The following is a 7,332-nucleotide window of genomic DNA, read 5'->3' as shown; positions in this document are numbered from 1 at the left end:
CTTTGAACTTAGTTATACTTACAAAGATCTAAATTAAAGGATTTTAAATTGGTTTTAAAATCCTTTAAACTTGTTAAGCTCATTTTAATATGCACATGAGATTATATGTTTTTATGAGACTATATATATGTTTTGAAAAGTTTTATATTATTCTAAAGCATTTAATTTTCTCGAATATGTGTTTTTGAAACATTAATGTATTTGTTAGTACTCACTTATTTTAAAATTGTGAAATACGTTTGAAATGCCTTAAAATTGAGAAAATATGATTGAATATGATTTGGATGAGAAAGTATTATTTGATTTGAATTGATACCTCATGTTTGAAAGACCGAAGAATTTGTTATATTCGAAATTATATGTTTGAATTGGTTTGGGAGGCCCGTATAAGAAAACCGTAGTTAACAGCGGTTATGACGTTAATTTAGATGCATCTGCCTCAGATCTCAGCTAGCAGAAGCGTTGCTAGCCTAACGTGTAGGCCACACGTTGGATCTGTTATTCCGTACAGATACACGAGAAGAAAGGGTTACCGTTAGAGGTGGAGCCGCCCAAGTGTGGACTTTTGATTTGATTTCTGTATGAGAACTCCCTTATTGATTCACTTATTACTATCAACTACTATTTTCTAATTAAAAATTACTTTGATAATAATGTTTATATGATCTCATATGGATTATAGATGTATTGTCTAGTCACTGAGTTGCAAAATTCACCCTATTTTTTTAAAAATATTTTTCAAAATCAAATACTTGACTATGTAAGATTTTCTATTCAAGAGAAACGATCCGCAATGAATACCTATTTTTTGTCGAGTTCCTAGAAGTATATACTCCATATGTTACAGGCAGGATCCATCCATATTTATTTATTTTATCTTTTGTTAAAAATAGGTAATTATACATTTTAGACACTGTAAATTTATTTAAAATATTTGTAACTTTCTTATTCAACTTATATTTGAGTCAGTTAGGCTTGCTTGGAGATTATTTTCCTGAGCGCCGGTCATGGCTCATTTTCGGCCATGACAAGAATGCAGAGAACAAACGAAAAGAAACGCAGAGATGGAAGAGAACGTAAATCGAAAATACTAAAGAAATACGAAAAAAAACGAATTCTTTTCGAAAAAGACAATTATATATTTGCGCATTAATTGAAAAGTTGGTTAGATAGTGACGCGTAAGGTGAATTAGGTTAAAGAGACTTGTATGGACTTATAGGTGTAAATGATATGGAAAATATTTGAATTTTTATGGACCTATAACTCCATTATTTCAATTAAAAAATTTGTATGACCATTTTTTCTTGTTTTCACCAAAACAAACGGAAATGCAATTTCACACTCTATTGAGTATGAATGTATGATCTATCGTCACTACAGCGGAATTAAGAAAAATACATATACATATCACTTTTTACAAGTGCATAACTTAGAACGCCAAAAGCAAGGAAGTTTGTGGCGGTAAAGAAAGATATAGATAAGGCTTGAAAGATACATTGTCCCCTGTGACTTGTGAGAGATGACTATATATGAGTAGAGAAGTCATGAAGTTGCATGTACAGTTAAGTATGAACGACGACGTCAAATGCAAAGTTGTTAGCAAAGTGAAATAGTAGTGGAAAAAAGATGGTTGTTAGAGTCTCCACCCAGTATACACTCCATTTTAGAGAACGCGGACACTTTATACTTGCCTATAAAAACCGATTCAAGTGTCCCAAACATTTCATCCATTGAAACCTATTCAATTCAACTGACAATAATGGAATTCTTGTGTTCTCTTGCTTTCTCCTTACAGTTTCTTCTCCTCTTCTCATCCTCCCTGTTCACAAACTGTTTAACTTTGAATGATTCAACTAGTACTCATCATCATGAATGCCATCAACATGAAAGCAATGCCTTGCTCAGCTTTAAACAAAGCTTCTTCATAAGTAAGTATGCTTCCTACAATCCTTTCAGTTATCCTAAAACTCTTTCTTGGAATCCGTCCACAGATTGCTGCTTGTGGGATGGCATTGAATGTGATGAGCTCACAGGTCATGTCATTTCCATTGATCTCAGTAGCAGCCAACTCTATGGTTCCATGGATCCCAATAGCACCCTTTTCTCACTTGTGCATCTTCAAAGCCTTGATCTTTCTGACAATGACTTCAATCACTCGCAAATTCCAGCCAGGATAGGTCATTTGTCACAACTGAGGCATTTGCATATTTCTCAATTTAGAGAAAGTACATTGTCAGGTGAAGTCCCAACTCAAATTTCCCATTTGTCCAACTTGTTGTCCCTTGATCTAAACAGCTATGTTGACCAGCTTGATTTTCCATTTATCAACCGTTTACAACTCAAGGAATCCACTCTGCGAAGCTTAATTCAAAACTCAACAAGACTTGAACAACTTGGCCTTAATTTTGTCACCATTTCACACGCTCACAAACCTTACATCTCTGCAAAAACTCTCTTTTCGCCAATGTGAACTACATGGTGAGTTTCCTATCGGAATATTCTCTCTTGCAAACTTAACATATTTGAATTTTGCGGAAAACCAAAATCTGCAGGGCACATTACCTGCATCCATTGGAAACCTGACCAATTTAGCTCACTTGATTCTTGAAGATAATGTCTTTCATGGTGAAATCCCTCGCTCTCTTTTTGGACTAGAGAATCTTGTAACTTTAGATCTATTTTCTAATTTTTTCGAAGGCCGCCTAGCACTTGACATGTTTTTGAAGCTAAAGATACTTAATATTCTTGACTTGTCTTTCAACAAGTTGTCCTTGTTCTCACAAAACAGGGATGTCAATGTGACAATCCTTCCTCCAATTCGGTGGTTAGGATTGAGTGGGTGCAATTTAAATGGAGAAATCCCAACTTGGATAATGAATCTAACGGCTTTAAATTGCTTGGGCCTTTCCCATAATGATCTTCAAGGTAAAATTCCATATTTCCTCTTCAAGTTAGAGAATCTTACAATTCTTGATCTAGCTGGTAATATGTTCGAAGGACAGATTGAGCTTGACATGCTTTCAAAGCTCCAAAAGCTTACTGTTCTTGGTATAGGCGGAGGCAACAAATTGTCTTTTCTTGAAGGGAAGAACACTTCCAAAGTAACATTTCTTTCTCAAGTTCGAGCTTTGGATTTAACTTCATGCAATTTTGTTCATTTTCCCAATTTTATACAACACTTGCAAGAGTTGACTAGTCTTTCCATATCAAACAACAACATAAAGACAATACCGAGTTGGTTATGGAACAAAACGACTCTTGAGAGTTTGGAAGTTTCCAACAACCTATTGATGGGAGAAATATCCTCCTCCATATGCAACCTGCAGTCACTTGTGGAACTTGATTTATCTTCCAACAATTTAGTTGGCATGATTCCATCATGTTTGGGAAGCTTTAGCCAATCCCTTCAAATTTTGAATGTCTCAGGAAACAAATTGACAGGAAATATTCCTCAAATTTATGTGAAAGGAAATGTCCTTCAGTTGATCGATTTTAGTTCTAACAAGTTGTACGGTCAATTACCAAGAGCACTTGTCAATTGCAGAATGCTAGAGTTTCTTGATGTGAGACATAACCATTTCAATGACTCATTTCCTTTCTGGTTGGGATCTCTTCCTAAGTTAAAGGTTGTTTCTTTACGTGATAATGAATTTCATGGAGCTATAATGTGTCCATTGAAATACACATTTCCCCACCTTCGAATCATTGATCTTTCTCAAAATGGTTTCTCAACGAAATTAACATCAGAAATAATCATGTGCTTCAAATCGATGATCATATCCAACAAAAGACAACTGGATTTCAAGGACGTGATTCACAGTGACAATGCGGAAATAGATATTGATTCGCATCCATTTTCAATGTCCAACAAAGGAGTTGCCATGGATTATCCTGGGAGTCAATACCTTCATCACATGGTAGCCATTGATCTTTCATGTAACAAAATTTCGGGAGAGATTCCAGATATCATGGGAAGTTTGAATGGTCTTGTTGTGCTCAATTTGTCCAATAACATGTTTACTGGCAGCATTCCATCTTCCTTGGGAAAGCTTTCAAATCTTGAAGTGCTGGACCTTTCTCTCAATGGCTTGTCAGGGAATATTCCTCAACAACTCACAGGGCTAACCTTCTTGGATTTCTTCAATGTGTCTTTCAACAATCTCTCAGGTCCAGTACCAGAAAATGGCCAACTTTCTACCTTTGATAATAATTCATTTGAGGGAAATAAAGATTTGTGCGGGATTCAATTGTTGAAGAAATGTGAAGATCATCCTAAGCGTCCATTGCAAAAACCTGATGGTGATCAAGATTCTGAGTCAGGATCTTTCTTTGAATTTTGTTGGATGGTTATTCTAATTGGATATGTGGGTGGCCTTGTTGCTGGGTTAGCACTGGGAAATGCTTTTTCGGTAGATGTTTATAGGTTGCTGAAAAAGATCTTTTAAGTCAAAAGCCTAGATGTTGCTCTTTTCATGTGTGTAATCTTAGATTATTTTTATTTTTCTGTTTGCATTTAAAGTTATTGTGTTTCTCTTACCTAAACCCAAATAAAAGTAGACATGATAAAAACAAAAATATAGTGTGTTATATATTTATTTTGCTTTTTCTATATTTGGAATAACAAAAGCCATACTGCATACAATAATCAATTTCCTTTTGCATACTCTCTCTTATGCTTATGCAGTAGTTATGCTTATGCTTATTCAAGACAGGATGTTAAAATGTAAAAAGAAGCAATTGTTTTTTCAGAAAAACAAGTATTCATTGATATGAAAAAGATTATAAGTACATCAATTGGGCCAACACTAACAGTACTAAATAAATGAGATTTTTTAACAAAACTAAAATTACAACCAATATCCATATTCTAAATAAGAGAAGGGAAAAAAAACTAATATAAACTAAAATCTTTTCATTAAAGAAGTTACTAATAAAAACAGGAATTTTCTTCTGCTTTTCTTTCTCTTCTTTTTCAATATTTAAAGTCAACAACACCATAGAAGGAAGGAGAAGCAATGATGATCAATCTCTCTCTTTTTCACAGTAAGAGCACTAATTTTTCTCATAGGAATCGAATGGAGAGTAAAAAATAAAATTACAACAGCACCTGTAAATAGGGACAATAACCTCTATCAAAGGGAGCACTGCGAGCACAGAACAACCCATTAAGGGAACAAAACCATAGCCTTGAAAAAAAGAGAGCAATTACCAATGAGTATGAAAGGTTAACATATCCATCTATACAGTATTCATAAACATGTTTTTTGGGTGAAGTATGTGAAGTTTAGCATAGTATGGAAAGGAATCTGTAGAATTCTGGTTCTTTTGATTGTAAAAGAAGTTTGCATCAGTTGATTTTAAGAATGCACAATTAACTACAGTTAGATATGTTGAAGTAATTGGTATATTGATTTCCTGCAATTAATCCGTTCTTTATATGTTGATGGTTCACAAATAAGATCTTATTAACTATAAATTATTGCATAGTCATATACTCTTGTCAACAATGCTATTAAATTTCTTTTAGCAATTATGATTAACATCTGTTGTAAAATTTGAAGCTATTGAGATATGGAAACATGCATAGAACAAAATTGATATGTCCCATCATATTTTACATTATTGTCGATACAACTACACATCTCTGTTCAAAGAAATGAGTAGAGGTCGCTTTCTTCCAGTTCTAAGGCGTATTTGTTTGGATCATTGAAGAACAAAATGCTGTCACTGCCATCACAGAAGATCCCACCCAGTTCATCATCACTGGCTATGTTTTGTTGTTGATCCTTTGTGACTTCTTCATCAAGTTCATCTCCACAGGCATTGTTTGAGTTCTTTTCAACCAACTCCCTAAACAACACAGAAGGCACTAGTCTTCCTGCAATAATTATTAAAAGAAAACCGTATAATGTGTTCTTCGTTTTTCTGCATTCCTCTCAATTATGTTTTATATTGAGAATTTAATTCATATAGGTCGCGTTTGGATACTAAAACACAAATACAAGATTGCTATATGTATATATTTTTTCCCTTTTTAATAAAATAGAGTTGAAGTTAAGAGTTAGACTTTAGTCTACACTAGAATGAGATCCGCGTGATGCGCAGGACGGTAAATTAATGATAGTATATAATAAATATTAAAAATTGTTATGTTTTTGTAGAAATAAATTAAATATGTGTAAATTGAAGTTAAATTTAAAAAGTGTTTTATTTTAAATAATTTGTAGTACAAAAGATTTGGATGTTAGAGTTATATAAAGTGACATTTTTATTTGGTGGTTTGATTTTTGCATTTGTTTTAGTAGATGGACTTAGTCATCTTATGTGGCACTCGTTCTCCTTTTTTTTGTTAGTTGTTAGAGTTGGTGCTTTCTTCTTTTTGTCGTAGGTTCTTGCGAAGACATGTTCTTTATGAATTGTTGAGTTTGATGCACTTTCTATTGTGTTATTTGGTTCCATCTTTGTATGTATGTTCTTCTTTCGAAGATGTGTTTTGAATTTGTATGTTTTTTTTTCTCCTTAATCTCTTGATGGGGTGATGCTTCAATGTCATTATTTTTCTGAAATGTCATTAGATTTGAAGCAGTTGTACCCAATAAGTTTTTTGCGTCGCTATCAAATAGTACAAAAGTTGTTGTAACACTTTGATCTAAAATCTTTAATTGAATTCTGAACCTAAAATAAGTATTGGGCTAGCAACTAATAATTTGATAGATGAGATTATGAAAAGTATATAGAGTTACCTTATTGTTGGATATTGTGGTGTTTGGTTACATGTGCCGCAAATGTAGTTGTTTCTTTTTTTTATATGCTTTCTTCTGATACTTTTTACATTTAACATAGTTCCATCATAATTTGTCATCAATTTCGTTTATAGTTGCTAAAATTGTAAAGATCTTTTTCTATTCCAATATTCAATTTATGTTATCATCAGGTATATGGTATTTGAGTAAGTATGAATATATGATGTATGTTGTGATTTTTTTTTGTCATATCTGATCATCAGATTCTCATTGCATGACCATTAGATTTTGGATAGTTATTCGATTTCTAATCGTGCTGCTCTGAAAGAATGATACTCTATTGAGTAAGTTTGAGATGTGCAGTTCAGAAATAAATTTTTTGTGCTAAATTTGATGTTATGTGAAGGAATAGTGATAAGAGACTTATATATGTAGTTTAAATGGTATGGAATTTAAAAACTTATAACGTAAAATGTAGTTGTTTCTTTTTTTTTTTATATGCTTTCTTCTAATACTTTTTACATCAAACATAGTTCCATCCTAATTTGTCATCAATTTCGTTTATAGTTGCTAAAATTGTGAAGATCT

The 7,332-nt window shown here is 33.0% G+C and overlaps 1 pseudogene; it reads left to right on the top strand.

The window, feature by feature from the left end:
- On the top strand, positions 1,582-4,565 carry LOC107635302 (annotated as a pseudogene).

This window comes from Arachis ipaensis, chromosome B04 (genome assembly GCF_000816755.2).
Source record: "Arachis ipaensis cultivar K30076 chromosome B04, Araip1.1, whole genome shotgun sequence".
Lineage (NCBI taxonomy): Eukaryota > Viridiplantae > Streptophyta > Magnoliopsida > Fabales > Fabaceae > Arachis > Arachis ipaensis.
This window is presented reverse-complemented; position numbering and strand designations above follow the sequence as displayed.